General features: G+C 40.1%; 1 long non-coding RNA gene across 4 annotated transcripts in view; it reads left to right on the forward strand.

Annotated features, from left to right (window-relative positions):
* LOC110221777 (uncharacterized) overlaps positions 1-24,589 on the forward strand; it is a 214,606-nt gene that overhangs the window by 186,431 nt on the left and 3,586 nt on the right. For 3 of the 4 annotated variants that reach the window (XR_013482873.1, XR_013482878.1, XR_013482875.1), the window contains one exon: positions 18,296-18,515. This is a non-coding gene — a long non-coding RNA (uncharacterized LOC110221777). The remainder of the gene's footprint in view (positions 1-18,295; positions 18,516-24,589) is intronic. The other variant, XR_013482874.1, reaches the window with a different exon arrangement.

The raw sequence follows: 24,589 nt of genomic DNA on the forward strand, positions 1-24,589 counted from the left end.
TACATTTGTTTTTAATCTTTCAGGGATTTGAAACTAGGTATCTTACCCATCAAGTGTCTGTGCTTCCTGCTGAAATTTTTATAGTTCTTCTTCTCTTTTTTTGATCTTAAAGATAATTGGCCTGTGTATTAAATCACCCCACACTAGTTCCATGAAGACAATAGGCTTGTAAATCTGCAGAATCTGGACTTGCCTGTGTGTTAAGATTTGAGGAGCCTTCCTAGTTAGAAATCCCCCTTTCTTTGGTTTTGTTTCTCATAAGTGAAAATACATCATTACCCCCCCCCCGGAGTTAAGCATTGCCTTCCCCTTGCAGTGCTAAAGTAGTCATTATTTTTTTAAATGAAATTTGCTGCTGAAAAATTAATCCAACACTCCAGGACCTTATCACATGCTTTTGGCTATTGGTTTTTTTTCTGTGCTGCTCCAAGTTCCTTTTTATACTGAGTTTCACAATTCAATTCTACATTGCTCCTATAAGGTGGCTTTTTCAAAGGTTTCATGTCATTTGATTGAAAGTTGTTTAGATTAATCAAGTTTTAATAGCAATGATTGACACAGATAGATCTTCGGCACATGCTTTCTCTGAAATTCAGTTTCTTCATCTGTAAATGAGGGGGTTGGACTACAGAGATGATCCCTAAGCCCTTTATGATCCTAAGAACTTGGTCAAATGCAGCTTCCTAGAAGAGGTGGGAAACTAAGTTCCTAACACTTGCTGAAAAGTATATTATCAGCTTCCTTTCCCCATGATATGGGAACCCAGTGTGGGCAGAGGCTGAGGGGCAGAAAAAGTCAGAGAAAAGAGAAGTGACATGGGGATGTGCTTTGTCCAGTTCACAATTTTGTTGATGGCTGACCTTGCAGGAATCTGGATAAATATCTGGGTGAATCAACAGGAAATCTTAGGCTTACTCATTCCTATAGCAGTCATGACTCACCAGGTATGTGGAGACAAGCCACTTTTTCTCCCTTAGGCTGAGCATTAAAGAGGTCCCATGCCTCTTCACTGTCTATGTACCATGGCTGGAATACTCATTCTTTCTCCTGATCTCCACCTCCTGGCTTCTCTTCAAGTTGCTAAAATCTCATCATCTGCAGGACACCTTTTCCCATCCCCTTCAAAGATTCCAATCTTCCCTGTATGTTTCTTGTCTATGCAAAGTTGTTTGGATGTTGTCTGTTCTGTTAGGATGTGAGCTCTTTGAGGTCAGGGACTGTTTTCCCCTTTCTTTGTATCTGTAATGTTTAGCAGAGTGTGTAGTAAGTTCTTAATAAAACAACAAATATCAGGTGTTACAATGTACCAAGCACCGGGCTAAAAGTACAAACAGAAAGAAAGACAATCCTTATCCTCAAGGAGTTTACATTCTAAAAGGGGAAGACAACATATAAAAGGAACCTGAAAAAGTTGAGATTGTTGGTGACATGATGGCAAAGTCCAGAGAATCAGAAACACAGACAGGAGGGGAATGAAGCATGGCCAGCCTGGGACTATCCCCCAAATAGAGATCTAGAAGGAACTCACCAATGGGAGAAGGAGACTGGAACAGGGAAGGATGTTTCAGGGTGAGAAGGCCACAGACAGTGAGGAAAGTTCCAGGGTAGGAAGGCATGTCTGAGTAATGGCAGCAAAGTCTGAGGACTCAGAAGCACAGCTGAGTGGAATGACTAATAACATTTCTGACTTGTCAGCAATTCCAAAAGGTTGAACAGAAGAGAATGGACCAGGAGTACAGAAAAGCAAAGCAAACTGACTATAAATGCCAGCCTTGAAATAAGGTAGCTAGGGCAGAGAGCAAGAGACAGAAACTATAGGTGTAGGCAAGTGAGCAAGATTTGGCTCGGTGGCACCACAAAGCAAGATTGAGGAACTCTAACTCTAGGCAATTCCTGTTAGGTTGCTGTCCGTTTTTATATTGCTTCCTGTAGGTGGGTAAACCAGAACAGACAGATATATCTGACCCAGTCAGAAGGTGGTCAGAACCCTGCAGGAGTTAGTAAGGGACAGAGATGACTGCATTATTTTACAACACAGACTGTCTATAAATCATTTCCTTCTCCTTAATGTGAGAATAATGCATATTCTTTCATAATATCATAGATCTCCAGAAGGGACCTTCAAAGCCATCCAATCCATGCCGTCATTTTACAGATGAGGACACTGAGGTTTAGGGAGATCGAGAAATTTGTCTTAGGTCACAGAGAGAGTAAGAAGTAAGAGGTATTGGAAGGACTAAGGATATTTAACCTGCTTCAAGGTCCCTAGAAGTAAGAAAAGTCATTTCTGCACACAATTCTGTAATTGCTGCAAATCACCTATTGTATATTTTATATTACTATACACTTACGTAGCCTATGTGAGCTCTGAGGATTTTATCCCAACTTCTACTCTTAGAGATAAGTCTCAGGTCCCAGAGCAATACTACACCTCCCCTTCACTACTCTAGACTTACCCCTGGGGAGTCAGGAGTGATTCACTAATTCCATTTTCTTGAGCCCCTACTAGTGTGCTTTCTCCCCTTTCAATATTATCAGTTAAGAACATTTTAGTCTAGCAGCTTTAGTCTGGCTTTTAGAAAGTGGTATTTATTAAGGTGATATAAGAAGGACAGCTGACACAAAAAACATCCCTTCCAAAGTCTGTGACACACCCTCCCACAAGTGCATGATGCAGAACTGAGGGGAAAGTGGTCTCAAGCTTAGTGAACATGTGAGGCGAATGAGATAATTCACAAAAGTCCTTTTCTCCTATTTGTTGAATGTTTGAGAAGTTTCTCCATTAGGTTTGGTATAGTTTTGAGGGGGGTTTTGTTTGTTTGTTTGTTTTTTGCTTTCTGGGCTCCTTGTGAATCTATGAATCTATATCCTGTCTATCCTTGGCTTCCAAGCAGACGTTACTGCCAACTGATCTGAGCATTCAACTAGGACGCTGATAGGAAGATAGGAAGTCCATCATCCTCTAGACCCTTCAAAGCACACAAAGTTCTCCTCCTAAGGATTGTGGGAAGGAGATCTGGTAGAGGAATTGAGCCCCACCTGCCCCATAACTCCCCCAGGTAATTCCTCCTCAGGGTTTTTTACCAGAAAGCTCCAAGTTCTTGAATGAACTAGATTCAAAATTAGCTTGATAATTTACAATCTCTTGAACTTAACCAAATTTTCTGGACCTTTCTTCCTGTCCAATATAATTCTAGTTGTGAATACTTTTAACATTTAGTCTAAAGCCTATAATTAAATTATTTGGGCATCTTATAACTTACTCTAAGTGATGATATGTGGAGTGGAGAGTGATTTCATTGAGTAAATAAATCAACTTCATTTTCACTTCTTTATGGACCTCTTAGTTCCCCTGATAGGATACCAGTTCCCTGAGAACAGAGACCCCTTAGTTTTTATCTTTGCACCCCTAGTGCCAGTGCAGTGCCTGGCAAATATTAAGTACGTAATAAATGAATGCTTGTGATTGATTGAGAAGCTAAGGCAGTAATAATATTAGCAGATGTATATAGGCTACTTTAAATTCTACAGAGTACATTACACACGTGACTTCATTTGGGAGGTGGCATGATGCCACCAAGAGCCACTGGACTTGGAGTCAGGAAGACAAGACCTTAGACCTACCTAAGACCATTATTAGCTGTGTGACTTTTGACAAGTCACCTTTTTTCTTCTGGACTCAGTTTCTTTATTTGGAAAATGGATGCCTCTAAGGTCCCTTCTTTCCCTAAATCTATGAAGCTAACTTCAACCCTGGGAAGTAAGCATTATAAGAATTGTCCCCATTTTACAGATGAAGAAACAGAGGCACAGAAAGATTAAGTGACTTGCCTAGGATCACACAGCTAAGTAAGATTCAAATCTAGTCCTTCTGAATCTAATAAATGCCAGCTGAGTCCAAATCCAATGACTCTATCCACTACCCTAGGCTGCCTCTGCAAGATAAACAGAGTCCTAGATAAATGTCTCTGAATAAGCTGAGGCCATATGCAATTACGGCTCTCCACTTGTGACTCGAAGCACAGAATGCTGTAAATGACGCAGAAAGCATGAAAAGACAACATCCCCCCGGGCCATTTTGCAAATAGAGGGATTTCCTATTTTAATGTGGATGAAAAACTGCATATTGCAAGCAATTCCATTTGCCACTTGAGAGGCAGGTTATTTTTCCAATTCATTCCAGTTCATCTGATCATAAACTTTTAAAAATGCTTATGACCCACTAGCTCCTTAATGGCTTTTTTAGGTAATGTTGCATAACACCACACATCTTAGGGTGGAGAGGACTGCATGCAGAAAAAGGACTCTGTTTCTGTCAAAATAATGGAAAGAACATGGAATTCATTACTCCACAGAACAAACCCATTTGATCTAATGGATGAAACTAGGGAATTCAGACCACTTTTAACTCTTTAGATGCTCAGCCTGAGAGAATGCAAGCTCCTTGAGTATAGCCTATATTGTAGGCTCTGTTTCTTTTTCCCTCTTTGTATATCCAGGGTGTGGTACACAGTCGGTACTTCATAAATGCTTATTGATTGATTGGTTCAGCCTTGCCGATCCCATCTGAAATATATGAAGTTTTTGCAAATTGGTTGAAGTTCTGGATGACTACTAATATCAGTTATCTACATTTCTTATCTGCTTATTTTGCTTAATTGGGAAATGCACAAAACATAGATGGATAGACACTTGCCTTAACTTTTGTGCTTTTGAAAGTATGAACAAAAGAGAGATTTTCTCCCTGAAAGGAAAGTAAGGGAGACATACATACATACATGTTTATGTATACATGTATACACCCATATACACACATATGTAGTCTATATAAAGACAAAGACAGACATCTCTAGCTATCTCTACTTCTATCATCTCTTTTATCTCTATCTCTTTCTCCATGAAGGAACCACTCAAGGTCAAGGAGAGAATAAGTTCAGTGATAAGTTAGGAATAGGTAGCAAGAAGAGGAGGAGTTTAAACAAAAGAATGTAAGCTCTTTGAGGGCAGGGAATGTTTCTCTTTTGTATTTGTGTCCCCATCACCTAGCACAGTGCCTGGAATATAGTAGGTGGTTCAGAAATGTTGACTTATTGGACCCAATTGAGGAAAATCTGAGAAGGTAAGAGGGAAGAAGGAAGGGAAAGAGAGGGCTTAGGAAGCCAGGCTGTAGAGGGAAGCCTGCATAATTAGTGCTATAGAGAGGAGCCAGTATGTATGGCTTGGTGTCATTAGGATAAGTACAGACAGAAAGAAGTTGAGGCATTCTCAGCTGAATCAGAGAAAAGAGGTGGAGAAAGATGGAAGAAAAGAGTCTGGGAAGCATGTTCTGTCTCTGGGTAGGGACACAAACATCTTTGTTCACCAAATGCTTTGTGGGATTCAGCAAACTTCTTTATAATTCTAGCTTAGCATTCCCTTAAATAGATCCAAAGTATCATCATTAGCTGAGAGGCAGTATAAATCCCCAAACATTAAAGAAGAGGGGGAGTTCTCATACCCCTCTTCTGAAAGGTCAGCGTTATGTTTTCAAATCTTCTCCCCAGAGACTATGAAGAACGTTTAATTATAGTGTCACCAGAAAAGCCAAAGTTAATACAATTACCACTCAGGCCAAAAAAAAAAATGGGGGTGGGGGGAGAAATCACACAGTTATTTTCCAATTCAAGTCTGGTTTGAAAATCTAAAATAAGGCATGGGCCAAATGCATCAGGAAGCAGAGTGGCATCCCATCTGCAGCAGTGAATGGGAGGGAAAGAGAATTGACAAGGGATATGCTCAGACATGGGGTTCAGCTATCAGTCCATGTAAAGTAAGGGATAGTTAACATAGTAGATAACGGTGAAAACTGGAGAAATAAAACCCTCACAGACTCTAATAATAAATTTAGTCTAATAAAATGAAATTTAATAGGGAAAAATGTAAAGTCATGCACTTAGGTTCAAAAAACCAACAGTGTGATGCAGCTACCATATCATGTCTGAATGTATCCTAGATTAATTCTCTTCCTCCCTCCTATCTATTGCCTTAACTCTGCACTGGTCAGAACACATCTGCAAGACTGTACTCAGTTTGGGCACCATATTGTAGGAACGGCATTGGTAAGGTGGAAAGTGTTCAGAGGAATGCAATCACAGTTGTGAAGAGACTTTCAAGATCGGATCATATGATGACCACTTGAAGGAACTAGGAATATTTAGCCACAGAGAAGAGAAGTCTTGGGGGGAGAAGATCTGCTAGCTTTCTTTGAGTATTTGATGGGCTTTCCATCAAAAGAGGAAAGAGCCTTGTTTTGTTTGGTACCTAAGAGCAAAGGACAATAGCAGCAGAGACAACTAAAGGCTTAACGTAAGTACCAGAGATTCTAACAATTAGATTTATCCAGGAGTGAAATGGGCTTCCACAGGAGATGGTTAGGTGGCTTCTTAATCTGTTAACTTCAAGCAGAAGGTAGATGACCATTTGCCAGACATGTGGCAGAAGGGACACTTACTGAGCTATGGATTAGATTAGATGGCCTTGGAGGTCCCTTCCAACTCAGAAATTATGTGATTCTGTGAAGATGTTGTCAGACTGATATGTGTATGTGTGTGCATGCACTGATTAGATCTGAACTCAGTTCATATAAGCTTTAAGGGTGTGTTCAATAAAACACAAAACACCATAGTCGACAAAGGTTGAGAACAACTGTGGTGACCTGGTTGGTCCAAGGGATCATTCCCTAAGTCTTTGTTCCAGTCCTCTAAAAGAGAGGGTTGATATCTCAAAGGGTTGATACAGTGGTTGTACTGGAGTCATCTCATACTGGCTCCTGAGAGCTGATTGCAAAATTTTCAGTGTGACCATTTTCACCTCAGAAATTAACAAATGCTACAAATCAGGACTTGATGTATTTATCTTGTTGATCGGTTAGCTTTAAGAACTTGATGGAGAAAAGTTAATGATGTGTATTAAACTTTAAAATGCATCATGCATACTTATATATGTATGCATATATGTATAAGTATGTGTGTGGATGGATGCATGTATATATGTATATCTATCTATATCTGTATCTCTATAGATAGATAGATACAGTTGTTCAACATTTGCTAGCACATTCCTGGTCAATATCTTAGGCCATTATTATAATTTATGCACATAGAGCACCTTCCTTGCTATTCCATCCCTTGTGATAAAGAATGGAAAAGAAAATTACTTTCGTAATACTAATGAAGCCATTGGCCAAGTCTGACAGTAAACGCACTGTTCCACACCTGTAATTTCCCAACTCTGCAGGTCTTCTCTTCTTCAGGGCCATGACTGATCATTAGAATTCCATAGAATTCACATTTAGTCTTAAAGTTGTTGTGCCTCTTCTTTCCATTTATATTACTGATATTCCTGGGCATATTATTTTCCTGATTCTCCTTGCTCTCTGGCTTCGTATCTATTTCACACAAATTTTTCCATACTTCTTTACAAAGTAGTTTTAAATGAGTGGTACTCATTGGCTGTTATGCACATTTTGTTGTTGAGTTGTTTCATTTATGGTAAATATGCTGGAGGGGTGTGCCATTTCCTTCTCCAGCTCATTTTAGAGGTGAGGAACTGAGGCAAATAGGGTGAAATGATTTGCCCAGAATCACACAGCTAGTAAGTATCTAAGGCTAGATCTGAACTCACAAAAATGAGTTTTCCTGATTCCAAGACCAGTGCTCTATCCACTGTGCTGCCTAGCTGCCCTTACACATCATTAGGTAGATCAATTGGTAGCTTGGAATTCCTCTATTTCCCCCCTCTCCAAATTCTATCCCTGAGAAATTCTTCCATTTCTAACACACACACGCACTCATGCACACACATGCACACATACAGAGGAATTTCTTTCATTCATCTTAATCAATAGCTAATTTGGGATATTCTATGGGAAAGTATTTGTGATACTAAGTTCTTTCTTCATCAAACTACACATACATGTATATATGTAATATATATGTGTATACATTATACATGTATATATATATATTATACATATATATGTATGTATGAGCTCCCACGAGGAAGCTCATTCTGCCAAGGCAGATCAGCCCTTATTCAACAACTTAAAGTCTGAGAGAGTATTATGGGGCACTGAGAAATTTGCCCAAGTCACATAGCTAGTATGTGTCAGAGCCAGGACCTGAACCCAGATCTTGCTGACTTGCACATCTCTTTATTCGACATGCCAAGTTGAGTAATATCTGTCTAAGAAGTTGAAAGCTATAGCCATTCTAAAAACAAAAGATATACTACTACTACTTATTATTATTATTGTTGTTATGGTAATTTTATATATCACTAGCATCTCATCACTTGGGATGTTTAAAATCAACTGCTTCAACTTGTTCTATTCAGATAATTCCCAGTAAATGGATAATTACTGGGTCATCAAATTATTTAATACTCTTTGTCTAACTGCTTGCATAGCAGAGATTTTTAATGGATTGCCATGATAAGGAAGGAGGGAGGGAAGGAAGGAAGGAAGGAAGGAAGGAAGGAAGGAAGAAGGAAGGAAAGGAAGGAAGGAAGGAAGGAAGGAAGAAAGAAAGAAAGAAAGAAAGAAAGAAAGAAAGAAAGAAGAAAGAAAGAAAGAAAGAAAGAAAGAAAGAAAGAAAGAAAGAAAGAAAGAAAGAGAAAGAGAGAAAGAAAGAAAGAAAGAGGAAAAGAAAAAGAGAAAGAAAGAAAGAAAGAAAGAAAGAAAGAAAGAAAGAAAGAAAGAAAGAAAGAAAGAGAAAGAAAGAGAGAAAGAAAGAAAGAGAAAGAAAGAAAGAAGGAAGGAAGGAAGGAAGGAAGGAAGGAAGGAAGGAAGGAAGGAAAGAAAGAAAGAAAGAAAGAAAGAAAGAAAGAAAGAAAGAAAGAAAGAAAGAAGAGAGAGAGAGAAAGAAAAAGAGAAAAAGAAAGAAGGAAGGAAGGAAGGAAGGAAGGAAGGAAGGAAGGAAGGAAGGAATGAAGGAAAGAAAGAAAGAAAGAAAGAAAGAAAGAAAGAAAGAAAGAAAGAAAGAGAGAGAGAGAGAGAGAAAGAAAAAGAGAAAAAGAAGGAAGGAAGGAAGAGAGAGAAAGAAAGAAGGAAGGAAGGAAGGAAGGAAGGAAGGAAGGAAGGAAGGAAGGAAGGAAGGAAGGGAGGAAGGGAGGAAGGGAGGGAGGGAGGAAGAAGAGGAGAAATTGTCGAGCCAGGCCTTCTTTAAGATGAATTCTTTAAGATGAATCTTACTATAAGTACCCGATATTTTCTCGAGACAGTCTTTTTCCCAGAATCCCAGAATCTGGGAGTGAGGAGGGACCATCAAGGAACATGAACAAAAAAATCCTTTCTAGGACACCCTGCCAAGTGGTTGTCCAGCCTTTGTTTGGCTGAAGGTGGACACATTCAAGGTATCAATGGGGCTGACTGAGCCAAATACGTCACCAGAAACCAAGCCCTTTGGAATTCTAATCTTAGCCACAGACATGGATTCACTGTGTGAACTTGCTGAACCCCAGTCTACCTCCAGGTAACAGCTGGGGAAAAACAAAATAATATTCCAGGCACCTCAGAAGAGCTGCGAGTATTCATAAACTCCCACATAGTTAAAGTCACCCTCTTTCATTTCTTTGCATGTAAGCTATAGTCATAGAATTAGCAGAAGTTGACAGGAGAGAGTTTGTTGAGGGACTACAAACAGAGCGTTTCAAGGCCTTGAGGCTCTCCTTTTTCCTACCCACCCCCACACAAATTCTGCGATAGAAAGTCAGTGTAGCAAAGTAAACAGAGAACTGGCCTTATACTCAAGAAGTTCTGGGTTCAAGTTTTGCCTTTGACATATTCTGCCTATGTGAACCTGGCCAAGTTGTTTAATCTTTCAGTGTCCCAGATAGCTCTTTGACTGTTATGTTATTACATCACAGGGCCAGTCCTATCCAAATTCAGTGCTACTTGATGAATTTGAAAGGCCTATCCTCTTCCCACATCCTTGGTTACGTTTGTAGCTACCCAGAGCTAGAACAAGGAATTTTTGTATTTGTAGTAAGATGGAGGAGAGGGGAGGTACAAGGCAGCTATTAGGGCAGGAAGCGCTTCCTGGGACATTCTGGTAGCAGTAAGAGTGGGAAGGATAGCTATTGAGGAGAGAATGCATCTCTCTGGAAGAGCTCACAGTCACTGGGGGTGGGACTGAGAAGAGAGAGCTTACCTCAGGAGTGATCATTGGGATTGGAGGAAGGAAGTATTCCTTGAAAGGGTTATGTGAATGTCTTCTGAATTTTGACACCCTTGGACAAAGTGCTATTTGCCCCACCCTAGTTAAACTCTGGTAACCAATATTTACCTAGCAGATTCTAGAAATAGATTCATGAGACCCCAAAGTATAATCCTTGCAGTATATGATTTTTGGACTCTGCTACAAATACAAACAAAGATAATTTTTTTTTACTGAGTTCATATCAATTTTGTGGGATTTGAAAAAGGTCCTAATAAGCCCTAGATTTTAAAGCAGTTTACATCAATGAAGCTAATTGTCATGCTACTCTGATGCCCTGAGCTATGTTGGGAGAATAGAAAAAAGCTCACAGTGAGACTTTCCTTGAGATTAGTATATTTTTCTGTCTTGCCTTTCATTCTAGAGGGACAGCTTTAGAAGTGAAGGGATATTTCAGGGCATAGGTTAATTAACTGTTCCATCCCTCCACTGAGACTCACAGCTCAAGTGGGCTCATCTTGCAATATGGACACGTGGGCCCGCAGGAAGCTGGAGCGAGGCCGACTATCCACCTCACCCTTGAGTGGCAGTGGAGAACATTTTGATCCTGCCTTGTCAGTCATTGGCACTGGACTGGAATTGAACGGTAGCTGAAGATAAGACCATCTGTGAATAGTGTAAAGATGCCTTAATCCCTCTGTTCTCTGAGTTCCCAGAAGAATCTACTGGTCCATAGCCGTGAGAAGTCACAGTAATGAGGAAGAGACAGCCAGGGGAAGCTGAAAGGAACTGTTAGCTTTTACCTAAACTCAGTACATCATGTCTCTCCTCTCTGTCCTTCAGAATCCTTCCCTTCCTTCTAGGCTCAGCTCAGCTGTAGTGTCCATGGACCCCCTTCTGCACCAGCTCCTCCTGACCCCAGGTGAATGTGTTATACCCTTCCTCATTTATTCCTGAAGCACTTCGCCGATCTCTTTTTTGTCCTGATAATCACTGCCTACCTTGCGCTATACTTAGTGGACCTTAGTTTCCTCATCTGTAAAATGGGGGAGAGGGGAGGAATTAGACTTTTACTATTAATGATAACAGAGGCAGCTAGGTGGCTTAGTAGATAGAAAACTGGGCTTGGAGTCAAGAAGACTTGAGTTCAAATCCAGTTTCAGACATTTACTAGCTGTGTGACCCTGGGCATGTCACTTAACCTCTGTTTGCCTTAATCTACTAGAGAAGGAAATGGCAAACCACTCCAGTATCCTTGCCAAGGAAACCCCATAGGGTCACGAAAAACTGGAAGTGAATACACAATAACAACTAATGAGAGTAATGAGGCAGTGGAGTAGAGTAAATAGAAAACTGGCATCAGAATCAGGAACCAAACTGATACTTTCAAAAAGGGGGCACAGACATCATAGTGTAGTGGAATAACTGAAGTATTTGGACTCTGAGGACTTGGCTTTGAATCCCAACTCTAACGTTACCATGATGACTTCAGGTAGGTCACCAAACCTCCCGGGGTCTCAGTTCCTTCATCTGGGCAAAGGAGTATTGGACTGGATGACCTCGGATATTTATGACAGAAAAATCATAATAACATACATGTTTCTATGCGTGAATGTTGATCCCCAAGTTATCACAATGCAATTTATGATGAGAGAAATTAAATACTACCAAAAACACATACGAAATCCTCTTTATCTGAATATTCCCTAGTGATAAGTCCTAAGAGCCTGAGAACAGTCCATCAGTAAGTTGGCCTGTCTTTATGAGGTCTTGGCTTCATTGGAAACATGCCAGCTGTCTGTTTTTGCTTATAATCCAGCCATAAATAGAACAAATCCTGGATCTCTCTCCCTTAAGGGCTCTGCCCCCCATTCAGTTTTCTGCTCTGGAAACTTCAGCATTGTGTAAACAGAAAAGTGCTGAGTTTATGATGAAAGAACCCAATACTGTATCCAGACCTTCCCGCAATCCTAGACCAACATTCCTGCCAACCGAGAGATTCTGGCCCTTTTTCCATTCCCTTGGCACCCCCAAGCTGCAAATGATCAGTAAAATGGAGGCAAATGAAGTATCCCTTTTCGTTTTTTACTGAAGTATTTACTGAAGTGGCTAGTTTCCATTATAGATAAGAGTAGCATAGCATGAGGACACATACAGAGATAGTCATCTGCCTAGCTATAACTAGGGCAAGGCAACTGGACCTTTTCTCCAAGGTACTGCAATTTAGAGGGTGCAAACATTTAACATGTCTCCCTTCAGTAGAGAAGGAAATAAAGGGGGCACGATTTGCAGGATGCAAATATTTAACACGCATCTCTATAGTAGAGTAGAAAAAAGTAAAAGGAACATGAGGTTTCCTCTGATACTTATGGGGCAGAGGACAAGGTTAGAAGTGGTTTAGGCTCCCCGAAACTATGGTGACACTGGACTTCATCTTGTTACTTCCTCCTTTTCTATCCCATAAAGAAGTCACCAACTCACCCTGTCTCCTCCTTCGGGGTTACCTCCCCTGCCATCCTTTTGAAGATCAGTCACTCTCCTTACTTCATTCTGTCAGCAGTAACACCTCAGAAGATCATAGCTTGAGAGGTAGAAAAGACCTCAGAGGCCATGCTGTTCAAGTATCCCATTTTACAGGTAAGGCAACTGAGCTCCGCAAAGGTGAAGTGATTTGCCCCGAGTCATCAAGGTAGTCATGGTCAGAGGCAAGATTTGAACTCAAATCTTCTGACTCCAGAAATAGTGGTCTTTCTACTGTATGTATTTTGTATTTATGTAGTTATTCACATGTAGTCTACCTCATTAGAATGTAAGCTCATTGAGAGCAGGGACTTTGCTCCTTTGCATCTCATAGGGCTTAGCACAGTGCCCAACATGTAGTGAGTGCTTAATATGTCCTTGTTAACTGACTACCACGAGGAGGAGCGATTTCAGTATTTCTTTCCCATCCATGTCTACATGGGAATGAGATCTGAGGAGATTTATTCCATCAGAAAGAACATGGGATCCATAGCCTCTTGAGGTTCCTTCCAACTTTCTGTCCCATAAATCACCATGGTAACTAATTTTCCCCCTGCTCCACTGACTGTGTCTTATTTCTTTAATTATTTCCGCATCATGATATGCTAAGTTGCTGGGTCAGTGGGCCCCTTTCAAGCTACTTGCCCCCACATCGTTCATGATGCCCATTCTTGGAACCTCTACTGCTCCTTACAGCTCTGGCTCTCCACAGTCAGCAAGGAACGGGAAGATTGGTTCTTTCTGCTTGGCTCCTTGCAGAAACAGTAGTTATCCACGTTCCAGACCCTACTTTGTTTGTGTCTTCTATCTTTGGACCAGCTACCTAACCTCTGGTTTGGCCTTTCACCAATAGAACAGAGCCTGAGGCTAACCAAGTTGCTTGTGCTATGAATAACTGCATAGGAATATATATTTAGAACTGGAAGGGACCTGACAGGCCAGTTAGTGCAACCCTCTCATTTTACATTTGAGGAAACTGAGGCCTGGGAAGGTCAGAGGACCATAGGATCATAGATATAAAGTTGCAAAAGACCCTAGGGGGCATCTAGTCCAGCCCCCTTAATAAAGAAATCAAGGCCAAGGGAGGTCATGAGATCACAGATGAAAAGTATGAAGGGCTCGTGTAATTCAAACCCTTCATTTTATGGAGAGAATGAGTGCCTTGCCTACCATCACACAGGAAGTAATCATTACAGTGACTTGTCCAAGATCACACAGGTATTAATTAAGTGGCAGAGGTGAGGTCCTCTGACTCCAGACCTTGTTCTCTTTGCAAAGAGCACATAGCTACGGAAAGGAGCAGGGAGGGGAGAGATAACAAAATGTTTCCCTCCTCTTCTCCTAACAATTTGGATGAGGAGTGAGTTTATTTCAAGGTGCCCAGTCCACTCAGCTGCCCCTGCATTTATGCCACATGGGGCTGGATGCTGCCAAAATAAACCAGCCAGGCATGAATTTAAATGCAATCTTCTCTATTCCTTCCCCCCTCAAACGTGCACCACAACAGACATGGGGAAGAGGTCATGAAGGCCGCATGAGCCAAGGACAAGAATGGATGGAGGTTGTCCTTTTGGGTCAAGTTAAAACTAGAGAGGGGGATTTTAAAGAAGGCATAATTAACTCAAGTTGGAAACTGGCCAGGATGATACCAATTCCTAGGAAATATGCCATGAAAAATTCAGTGACTGGAAGTTTCCAGACCTCCATTTTTTCCCCCTTCTTCTGAAAGAGAATATCGGAGGCCCAGAGCACTATGTTAAAGTACCAAGAGACAAGAGCTTCATCTCTTCCTTTGGACGTCTGCCAATCAAACACAGATCGAAGCCTCTACCCTATTTCCCTCCCATCCCACTTAACTCAAGGGAGCTGACAAGGTTGAGGCACAGGTGGTACCCCTTAAATTATAGACATTCGTGTTAGTTCCCATGAGCCACTTATTCATTATCCCAATGGGGAAAATTGGCTTGAAGTCAGGTTCTATTTAACTCTTTTTTTTTTCCTTGAAAAGGAGCCAAGAAACCTCACACTTCTGCTTTGACAGTTACTAGGTACAGAGTATCCTCACTTTTATGCCTCTTCCTAATGGTCACATCTGTATGCCACCAACAAAGTACCGTCAGAAGGCAATTGAGGAGGTACGGTGGTTTCCACTACACTGGGCAGTTAAAGGAATTGAGTTTAAAATCTATTTTTAATCTATGAGCCTTTGGAAATCAGCTTCCTTGTGCCTCAGTTTCTTTCTCTACAAAAAGAGGGCATGGAACGAGGCAGACTGTGAGGTTCCTTCCAGATCTATGGCTATGCTACTATCAATGAACCTGCTGGACTGATCGGATGGAGTGGGTACCGAGGTGGGATGTGACCAGACAAAGGTCATACCTCAGAGTAAAACATTCTCTATCCCTGACTTTACAACAAGTCAACAAGGACTTATAGGATAATAGACCTACTGCTAGAAAGGGCCTCAGAGAGCATCTAGCACATTCTCACCACTCCCTCCCATCATCCTGTTTTAAGGATGAGAAAAGTGAGATGTTGAGAGGTGAATGATCTTCCCAAGGTCATACAAGGTGGGAAGTGGCAAGCTAGGATTTGAACTCATGTACTACGGTGATGGGCAGCAAGGTGGCACAGTGGATAGAGTACCGGGCCTGGAATCTAGAAGATTCATCTTCTTGAGTTCAAATCTGGCCTCAGACACTTACTAACTATATGACCCTGGACAAGTCACTTCACCCTGTTTGACTCAGTCTCCTCATCTGTCAAATGAGCTGGAGAAGGAAATGGCAAACCACTCCAGGATCTTTGCCAAGAAAACCCCAAATGGGGTCACGGAGAGTCAGACACAACTGAAACAACTGAGCAACAATTAGAATGACACTTTTAGAACCTTTGCCACTATTTCTGTGCTGCCTTCAACTTATTAATTCAGGCCAGTATACTCCGAGTCAAGCTATATAATACTCCAGAGAGCCTAATACAATGCCTTGTTACATAGTCAACACTCAGAAGATGTACATTGAATTAAGATATTACAGTGCCTGCTGGATGACATTGCAAAGGTTGGGGACATTCTCCATCTCACCTCCACACCTTTGCACAGGCTGCCCCCAGGCCTGGACTGCTTCCTTCCTTCACCCTGGACTTCTGACAACTCTAGCTTGCTATAAGACTCAGCTCAGGGGTCACCTCTTTCATGAGGCCTTTTCTGATATCACCCATCATGAGAACTAACCTTCCTCCATTTATTTTATATTTTATTGTAATATTATTTTATAATCTAACCTTGCGTTTATTTTACATGTACTTATTTTGTCTATCCTTGTTTGTATGTACTTGTTTTCCCTGGTAGATTGGAAATTCCTTGAGGGAAAGGGGTGTTTCATTTTTATCTTTGTCTTATACTTGGTATTTAAAGAACAAAAATGGTGGCATGCATAGAGAGTTATCATTAGTGTCAAGAAGACCTGGGTTTACGGTCTGCCTCAGACACTTACTACCTGTGTGACTTTGGGCAGATCACTAAACCTCAGTTTCCTCATTTGTAAAATGGAGATAATAAGAGCATCTACCTCACAGGATTGTTGTGAGGATCAAACGAGAAAATAACGGTAAAGTGCTTAGCACAGTGCCTGGCACACAGTAGGTGCTTAATAAATGCTGACTATTACTATTTTATTATTAGAGTTGTCATTTATTACCAGTTATTAGTGTAATGTGTATTGTATATGTTTTATGTATTACACATATTATATATTGTTTATTATATGTATTTATTAGAGAGTTGTCATTAGAGTCAAGAAGACTTGGGTTTAAATTCTACTTTTGTGCATATTGGCTGTGTGACCCTGGACAAGTCACTTATCCTCTTAGTAATCAAAGCAACTCTTTAAGACTATAAAGAAAGCATAGAAACAGCAACCTGCATTGGCAGAAGAAGTTTCTCACCAAGAATCGCCTATATTGCTGAAATCACAGGTCCAGTCCAAAGAACAAAATCTTTTCATTTACTTACCTCTGTACATGTTACCACCCCGCAGAAGAAGGTAGCTTCTAGAGGGTAAGGACTGTTGATTTTGTCTTTGTATTGCCAACATCTCCGACAGCATCTGGCACAATGTAAGTGCTTAAGAAATTCTTCTGAATATATAACCCTTCCTGAAGGTGTGTTCATTAGACCCCACATACATAACACCCAGGGCAACAAATGTCACTTGAGGTCTGTGATCATAATGATTGTGCCTTGAGGTGCCCAGCTCATGACAATGGGAATCCCAGGAACATGAAGTCATACCTTTTATTGTAAACTCCAGGTGGTCAAGGGCTGTGGCAAGGGAACCTTCTTTATCTTGAACAATGGGGCACTTTTAAAAATTTCACGATTTCTTTTAAAATGTTTTAAATCTATTTTATTTATACATCACCTTAATTATATATATATATATGTATATATATATATTCATATACGTAACATATATACAATATATTCATATATACATATATGTATATAGATACACATACATGTAAGCATACATATGCATGTATGCATAAACCTATATGCACATATGCATATCTATCTATATCCATATCATTATTTATATCCACATTTATTGAATTCTTAGCTATAGGGGAATGATTCTAGGGGGAAGATATCTATCTATGGCTTTATCTCTGTTTATATTTCTGATCTATCCCTCTATCTACTTATCCATCCATCCATCTATCTAGTTATCTATTCCATCCATCCACCCATCTATTTATCTACCTATCTGTGCATCACTTTACTTATTCATCCATCTATTCATCTATCCATCTAGCTGGCTACCCATCTCTAGCATCTCAAAGAGAGCAATTCAAGTCAATCAGTCAATGAGTATTTTTTTAAGTGCCCATAAAGTGCTAGGCACTATGCTTAAGTACTGGGGATACAAAGACAGGCAAAAAACAAACCCTATTCTCAAGGAGTTCTCTGTCTAAGAGAGAGATTGACAGAGAGAAGAGAGAGAGAGAGAGAGAGAGAGAGAGAGAGAGAGAGAGAGAGAGAGATCTTCCCCTTGAGAGGCATTCCCCCACAGCTAAATATGCAAAAAGAAAGTGGTGAAAGCATTTTAGCTAAACTAACCAACTCATCTACCAAGTCAGACAGCATTTGCAATTTTTCACATCTGGAGTCCCTGACCTCTGAAAAAGAGGAAGGTGATTTCGTTTTCTCATCTCCTCTTTGCAATTCACATTTGGTCATTACAATTACATGGTGTTCACAGCTATGTTAAGTTTTTTGACTCTTCTTTCCATTCACATGGCTGAAGTCATTGGGTTTATTATTTTCCTGGTTCTTTATTTTTAATCGACTAGACTTTTATAATTGGACAATTCTCTCAGGAATGGTACTAATTACCTGAAGAGAGGCAATGTGGCCTAATCCAAGGGGCACTGGATTTTTGTTTAAGGGAACTGAGTTTATATTCCAGCTTAGTTCCTCACTATGTATGTATCTATGAGTAAGTCATTTCATCTCCAGAGTTCTCTGTTTCTTCATCAATAATTTGAAAAGCATTTATGAAGGGCTTACTGTACTCCAGGCACTGCGGAGAGATGCAAAGAAAAGGAAATTGGACCAGATGACATCTTCCATGCCAAGATTTCATATGGAGGAAGAGGAGATTGGAACAGGCTTGGGGGTAAAGTGGAACCTCGGAAATTCTTTGGGAGAGTTGGGAATGCTGAACAGACAAAAGGAGAAGGTACTACTGGGATGGAGTGAGGCATAGAGTTGGACATGGGAAAACCATGAGAAGAGAAGTAAGTTTGCCTGAGGGTGAGAAAGACATGGGGATAAGGGAGGTGAGATAAGGAAGGCCGCTCATTAGAAGATGATGGGACCTTTTAAGATGTGGTGAGATAGAATGATTGTGCTTGAGACATCCCTTTTTAATGACAGTGGGAGGGGATGTGAAGAGTGGTGCTGAAGAAGAGGAGGCCAAGTAGAAGAATCTTGTAATAATTCAAGCAGAAATGACTATCTCCTAGCTAACAAGGAAGGCACAGGTGTGGCCTAATGTTATTCAGAGAGGAGCAATAGGGTCTAGAAATGATTTTTTTTAAGAGGCAAGGATAGTGAAGAGCTAACATTGATACTAAGGTGAATTTTTTGTTCAGTCATTTTTCAGTCATTCCTGACTCTTTGTGACCCCATTTGGGGTTTTCTTGGCAAAGATACTGGAATGGTTTGCCATTTCCTTCTCTAGCAAAATGAATTTTACTCCACAGTAATAGAGCTGACCAGAAGGGTAGAAGATGGCATAAGATGATGGATTGAAGGAACTGGATATGTATTCATATGAATTTTGAATCAAGTAGACTCTTACCGTGATCTAATGGTTCGGAAAATTCCTTTGGGAATGGCAGTCCAGAGAAAAGAAAACTCAGTGTGGGGAGGAGTACATTATAGCTGATTTCAACTATTAGACAGAATGCTATGGGAAGAGGTGGCAAGGAAATATATTTAGGTTTGATGTATTTTTTTTTAAATTCCTAACAATTAGAGTAATCCAAATGTGAAATGGGTTGTCTTGGGAGGTGCGAGATGCTCCCTCATTAGAGGGTTTAAAACAGAGGCTGAATGAATGCTTTTTAATCATGGCAAGGACTAATAATAGCTAACATTTCTATAGAGCTTTAAGATTTGCAAATATTTTACAAATAAGATGTGCAAGCACTTTTCAAATATTATCTCACTTTTTCCTTATAAGCAACCCTGGGAGGGAAGTGCTAATATTACCCACATTTTACAGATAAGGAAACTGAGGCAGGCAAAGGATAGGCTAGTAAATGTCTAATGCTGAATTTGAACTTAAGAATTCCTGACTCTAAGTCCAACACTCTAACTGCTGAACCACCTAGCTATCTTACTAGAGGTACTCAAGGGATGCTTACAAATCTCAATACTATAATTCTATGATTGTACACTTTTTTAAAGTGAATATTTACATTATCATCAAAATAAAATTATTTCTTTATCTATCCCATCACATATTTCTAGCACTGAGGAGAATGCAGATTTGAAAGTAAGACAGTCTCTGTTCTCAAGGAGCTTACGATGTATATCTGCGGAGACAAGAGGCATGTAGATGGAATGATAATTAAGGATTATTAGGCCCAGATGATGCAAATGCCAATTGATATAGGGTGGTATAGTGAAAAGTGCTAGATCTGGAGTCAGAGGTCCTGGGTTTGAATCTAGATTCTGCCATTACTATGTGTCCTGAGGCAAATCACTTCTCTGTAGGCCTCAGTTTCCTCTTCTGTAAAAAAAAAAAAGAGGGTTGGACCAGATGATCTCTTTCAGTGGGAGGTCTAAAACTTAGCTAACAACCAATGAAAATTTCTGCCAAAATTCATTAGAAAGCATAGTGTCATCATTGGAGCCTTTAGAGAGGAGGCAAGATTCAAACTCGGCTCTAAAGAATGGGTACAATTTTGGTAGGTTTCAAGGTTGAGGGAACAGCACCAGGAAAGGCAATGAAAACCTTCAGGACACAATTAATTGGCCAGTTTGGCTAAAGCAAAGTCAAGAATTCATGCAGAAGATTCATGAGGCAGAATGGTGTGGACATTTAACTACAAATCTAGTAGACTTCTAGTACCATTTCTACCGATATCTAGCTGTGTGGCCTAAGGTAGGTTATAGATGGTGAGCTCCCTGAGAACAGGGTCTGTTTTGTCTATCCTTGTGTCCCTAGCAATTAGGACAGTGCCTGGCACACAGTAAGCACTACTTTTGCCTTTCTTTGAATCCTCAGCATTTAGCACAATACCTTGGCCCACAGTAGGTGCTGCTTTTGCCTGTCTTGTATCCCCAGCACTTAGCACATAGTGGGCACTTAATAAATGCTCATTGACTAAGGAACAGTTCCTTTCTTTGAGCCTCTCTGTGCTCATCTATAAGATAAAGTAGTGGGATTTGATACTTTATGAAGACCTTTCTAGTCCCAAATGTCTTTGAATTATGAATATAAGAAGTTAAGACTTGAAAAAAATATTTGAAACCAGCTTGGGTAAGGTCTCAGACTTGGAGTTTGTTCTTTTTCCTCTATGCAACAGGGAGCAAAAGTTCTTTTTTTAATTGAAAAATTAAAAATTGGGAGTTTGGGGAAGTTTTGGTGTAATATTAATTAGCCATGAGATTCAGGTAGCTTAATTTGGAGGCTCTGCCAATCATACTAGTGTGAGGGGATAAGTATCTAATCTAGGATCAATCAATATTTACTAAGCACCTGCTGTGTGCCAACCACCAAGCTAAGGATGGTGCAGAGAGCATGGAGAAAACAAATTGAATGGGGAATACATTTTGAAAGAATTAGCAAGATGGTCTGAATGCACAATGGCCACTCAACTCCCAAATTTAAATGATCTCTCAGCCTCCAACTCCAGTCACAGGAATTACAAGTGGTTCATAGTCTTGGGAAACAGTGTATGTTTATAAGTTCATATACCCTTTGCAATGATTTTGTGACCCTTCGAAGCCTGCAATTGGTAATCAATGATTGAGTCTAAATTTTGTAGTCTCCTTCTCAACTCAATAGAATACATAATAGTAAAATGTAACATCTACTGTTGCATTCAAAGTATCCTTTCAAATATGATAGTTTAAATATTTTTTTTAGTTTTTGGTTTCCCGCCTTCAATAAAGGAAACTTGGTTGCAATAACCTTTGTAAAAGTCAAAGAAGATAAATTTTAATGTAGGTATTCAGTGGTTAGATTGAGCGCTGTGCCTTCTTCAATTCTTTATAATGTATAATAAAAAGGGAATTTCTTTTTAAAAGAAAAAGAAATATTGTATAGAACAGCAAAGAGGCAACCTGACGAGAGATAAAAAAGATATTGTTCTAATAAAAAGAGAAGGCAGTTGCAAACTAGATAGGAAGTTTATTTCAATTCAATTCTAAAATTGTTCAGAAAAAGATTGTAACTATTTAGAAAAAAACACAGTGGTCATTAAAGGCCCACATGAGTTCATCAACCACAGGTCCTAGTAGAAGAATACAATTTCATTTTGTGACAGGGTTATTTGTCTAGCAGGTCAGAGAAAATGGCATAGATGTAATATACCTGCGTTTCACCTAGGTATTTTACAAAGTCTTTCATACTTTGATTGTGGACAAGACGGAAAAAATATTGGGTAGATAATAACTCAGGTAGAAGAGTTCACAATGGGTTAACAACCAGCTCTAAAAGTCAGTCCTTATTGGGTTGGCATTAGTTTGGAGAAAGGTCTCTGGTGGAGTGCCCCAGAGGTCTACTCTTGGCCCTGTTCTTTTAGTTACTTTTAACTTGGATGAAGACATTGACGGTATATGGATCAAAGATGACGTGAAGCTGGAGAGAGTAACGAAAATATGAGATAACAGTATCAGGTCACAAAAAAAAGATATTGACAGGTTAGAATGGTGAGCTCAACCTAATAAGAGGATATTTGGTAGAGATAAGTATAACATCCAATGCTTCAAGGAATTAATTGTATAAGTACAGGATGGGAGCAGGAGTAGTGTTATGCAACAGTGTATATTTTGTAAAACTAAGAGCTTTGCTGGGCTGCAAGCTCGAGATGGCATCCTCCAAAGCTACCATCATCTTAGGATGCATTAAGGAGAGGTATGGTACTCAGAACATAGGAGATGCAGGTCCCAAAGTACTCCTCCCTGGTCACATCCCATCTAGAGACTTGTATTCGCTTCTGGGAAAATATTTTTGGAAGGGCATTGCCAAATGAAGAGGATCCAGACAGAGGAAAAGTTCTAAGGAGAGTGGAGATTATGACACATAAGGATCATTCTAAAGAACTGGGAATATTGGATCTGAAGAAGAGATCATTCAGGTGGGGTTTTTTTGTTTTTGTTTATTGGGTTTTTTTTTTGAGGGGGGTGGTCATGGTAGCTGTCTTCGAGTGTTTGAAGGACTCTGACATGGAAAAGAGATTTGACTTTTTTTTCTGCCTGATCTCAGAAGATGGAACTAGAAGACATGAGTGTGAGACAGTTAGTAAGTCACTCGTTAGTTAACAAATTTTTGTATTTGTTAAGCACTTACTATGTCAGGAATTGTACTGGAAGGGTGGAGCAAATTGTCCCTGCCTTCCAGGAGCTCAGATTCTAATGGGGGAAGGTTGCAGAGTCAACTTTCTTCTATATCTTATTATAATCAACAAGGTGAACCTGGTGGCTAGCCAGAAAGAATCAGGAAGTTGAAGTAAGTGAGAGCTTCAAGAACCAGGGGGAAAACCCCTAACACTGAACCACAATGCCCCTGGTCACACATATTAACCAACCACTTATTATCTCAACTCAGAATTCTGTCCCCCTGGGCAGTTCAACCTCACCTAGAAACTCATAAACTATAGGAAGCTTGAACAACATTCAGGTGATGAAAATTCATCCTTCCCCCCAATTTTTCCCAAACTATAACACCCCATATTACCTTCTAGTTTGCAAAACACTTCCACATTCATTATTTCATTTGGCCCTCACATCAATCTTGTAAAGCATCAGGGGAAGGCATTATCATCTCCATTTTACAGATGACAGAACTGAGTCTCAGGGAGGCTACCTCTCACCCAAGATCACATAGCCTACAAATGATACAGACAAAACTCCAACCTAAACATTCTGATGGCTAATACCACGTTTCCTGTCTCTCCATGTCCACCATAGTCCCTGTCTATATTTTCTTTCTCTCCATTGGAACATTTTCTTCTCTCAACCTCCTCTCTGTTCCCTTCACTCTCATCTCTTCAGTGCCTCTCAGTCACACAGTGTTTCAGCACATAGAAGGTATTTAATAAATATTTGTTCAATTGACTTACACTGAAGTCAGTAAGATTCATGTTCCCAACATCTGGTGGATAGAGCAATGTCTCTGGTGTCAGAGGCCCTGGGTTCAAATGCTGCCTCTGATGCAAACCACCAAGGTGTATATGACCTTAGGCAACCATCCTGAATCTCCGTTCCCTTATTTGTAAGATGAGGGGATTGCATTAGATGGGCTCTGAGGTTCCACATGGCTCCAAATATGTGATACTTTGCACATCTGTGCCCCCTTCAGAATGACCGAAGATGGACTTTTCCCGGACTGATATGGCACAGGGCCACCAGGAATTCCCAGAGTAGAGATGGCCAGACCTGTAAGAAAAGTTAGCTGTCTTAGCTCTAATCCCTTGTAATCCTGTGACCCAGACAAGCAGCTGTCTCAGACACTAGGGCATTTAAAAAGAACACAATATATGACTCTTCTCTGTCTAGCAAGCACAATCTTTTGCCTTACATTGGAGATCAGACATTTGGAATTTTCTGCATATCTGAGATGAGTTTTCTTTTCTTTTTTTTTTTAGGCTATATATATATTTCTGTTAAATATATTTTCACATTAGTGATGTTGTAGGTAAGAATTACAACCAATAGGAGGAACCATCAGAAAGAGGAAACAAAACACAGCAGAAGAAAAAAAATAGCAAATCATATGCTTCAATCTGCATTCAAACTCCATAGTTCTTTCTTTGGATGTGGATAGCACTGAGATGAGTTTTCTATGGTACAGGGCAAAGAACACTGGATTTGAAATCAGATGCCCTGGGTTCCAATCTCAGCTGTGGTAACTTTATCCCTGCATGACTGTAAGCAAATCCCAGGCTCTCTGTGCCTCAATTTCCTCTTCTGTAAAAAAAAAAAAAAGCCTTTGGATCTGATGGATGCAGAGGAGGCAGAGTGACCAATACACCACCCATTGACTTGACTTGACCTCTGAGGACCCTTCTAGCTCTTAATCTAATATTTGTGACTTCTAGAAATAAAAATTAAAAATATAAATAATGTATTGAAA

This window comes from Phascolarctos cinereus, unplaced genomic scaffold (genome assembly GCF_003287225.1).
Source record: "Phascolarctos cinereus isolate Bilbo 61053 unplaced genomic scaffold, phaCin_HiC Scaffold_1;HRSCAF=81, whole genome shotgun sequence".
Taxonomy (NCBI): domain Eukaryota; kingdom Metazoa; phylum Chordata; class Mammalia; order Diprotodontia; family Phascolarctidae; genus Phascolarctos; species Phascolarctos cinereus.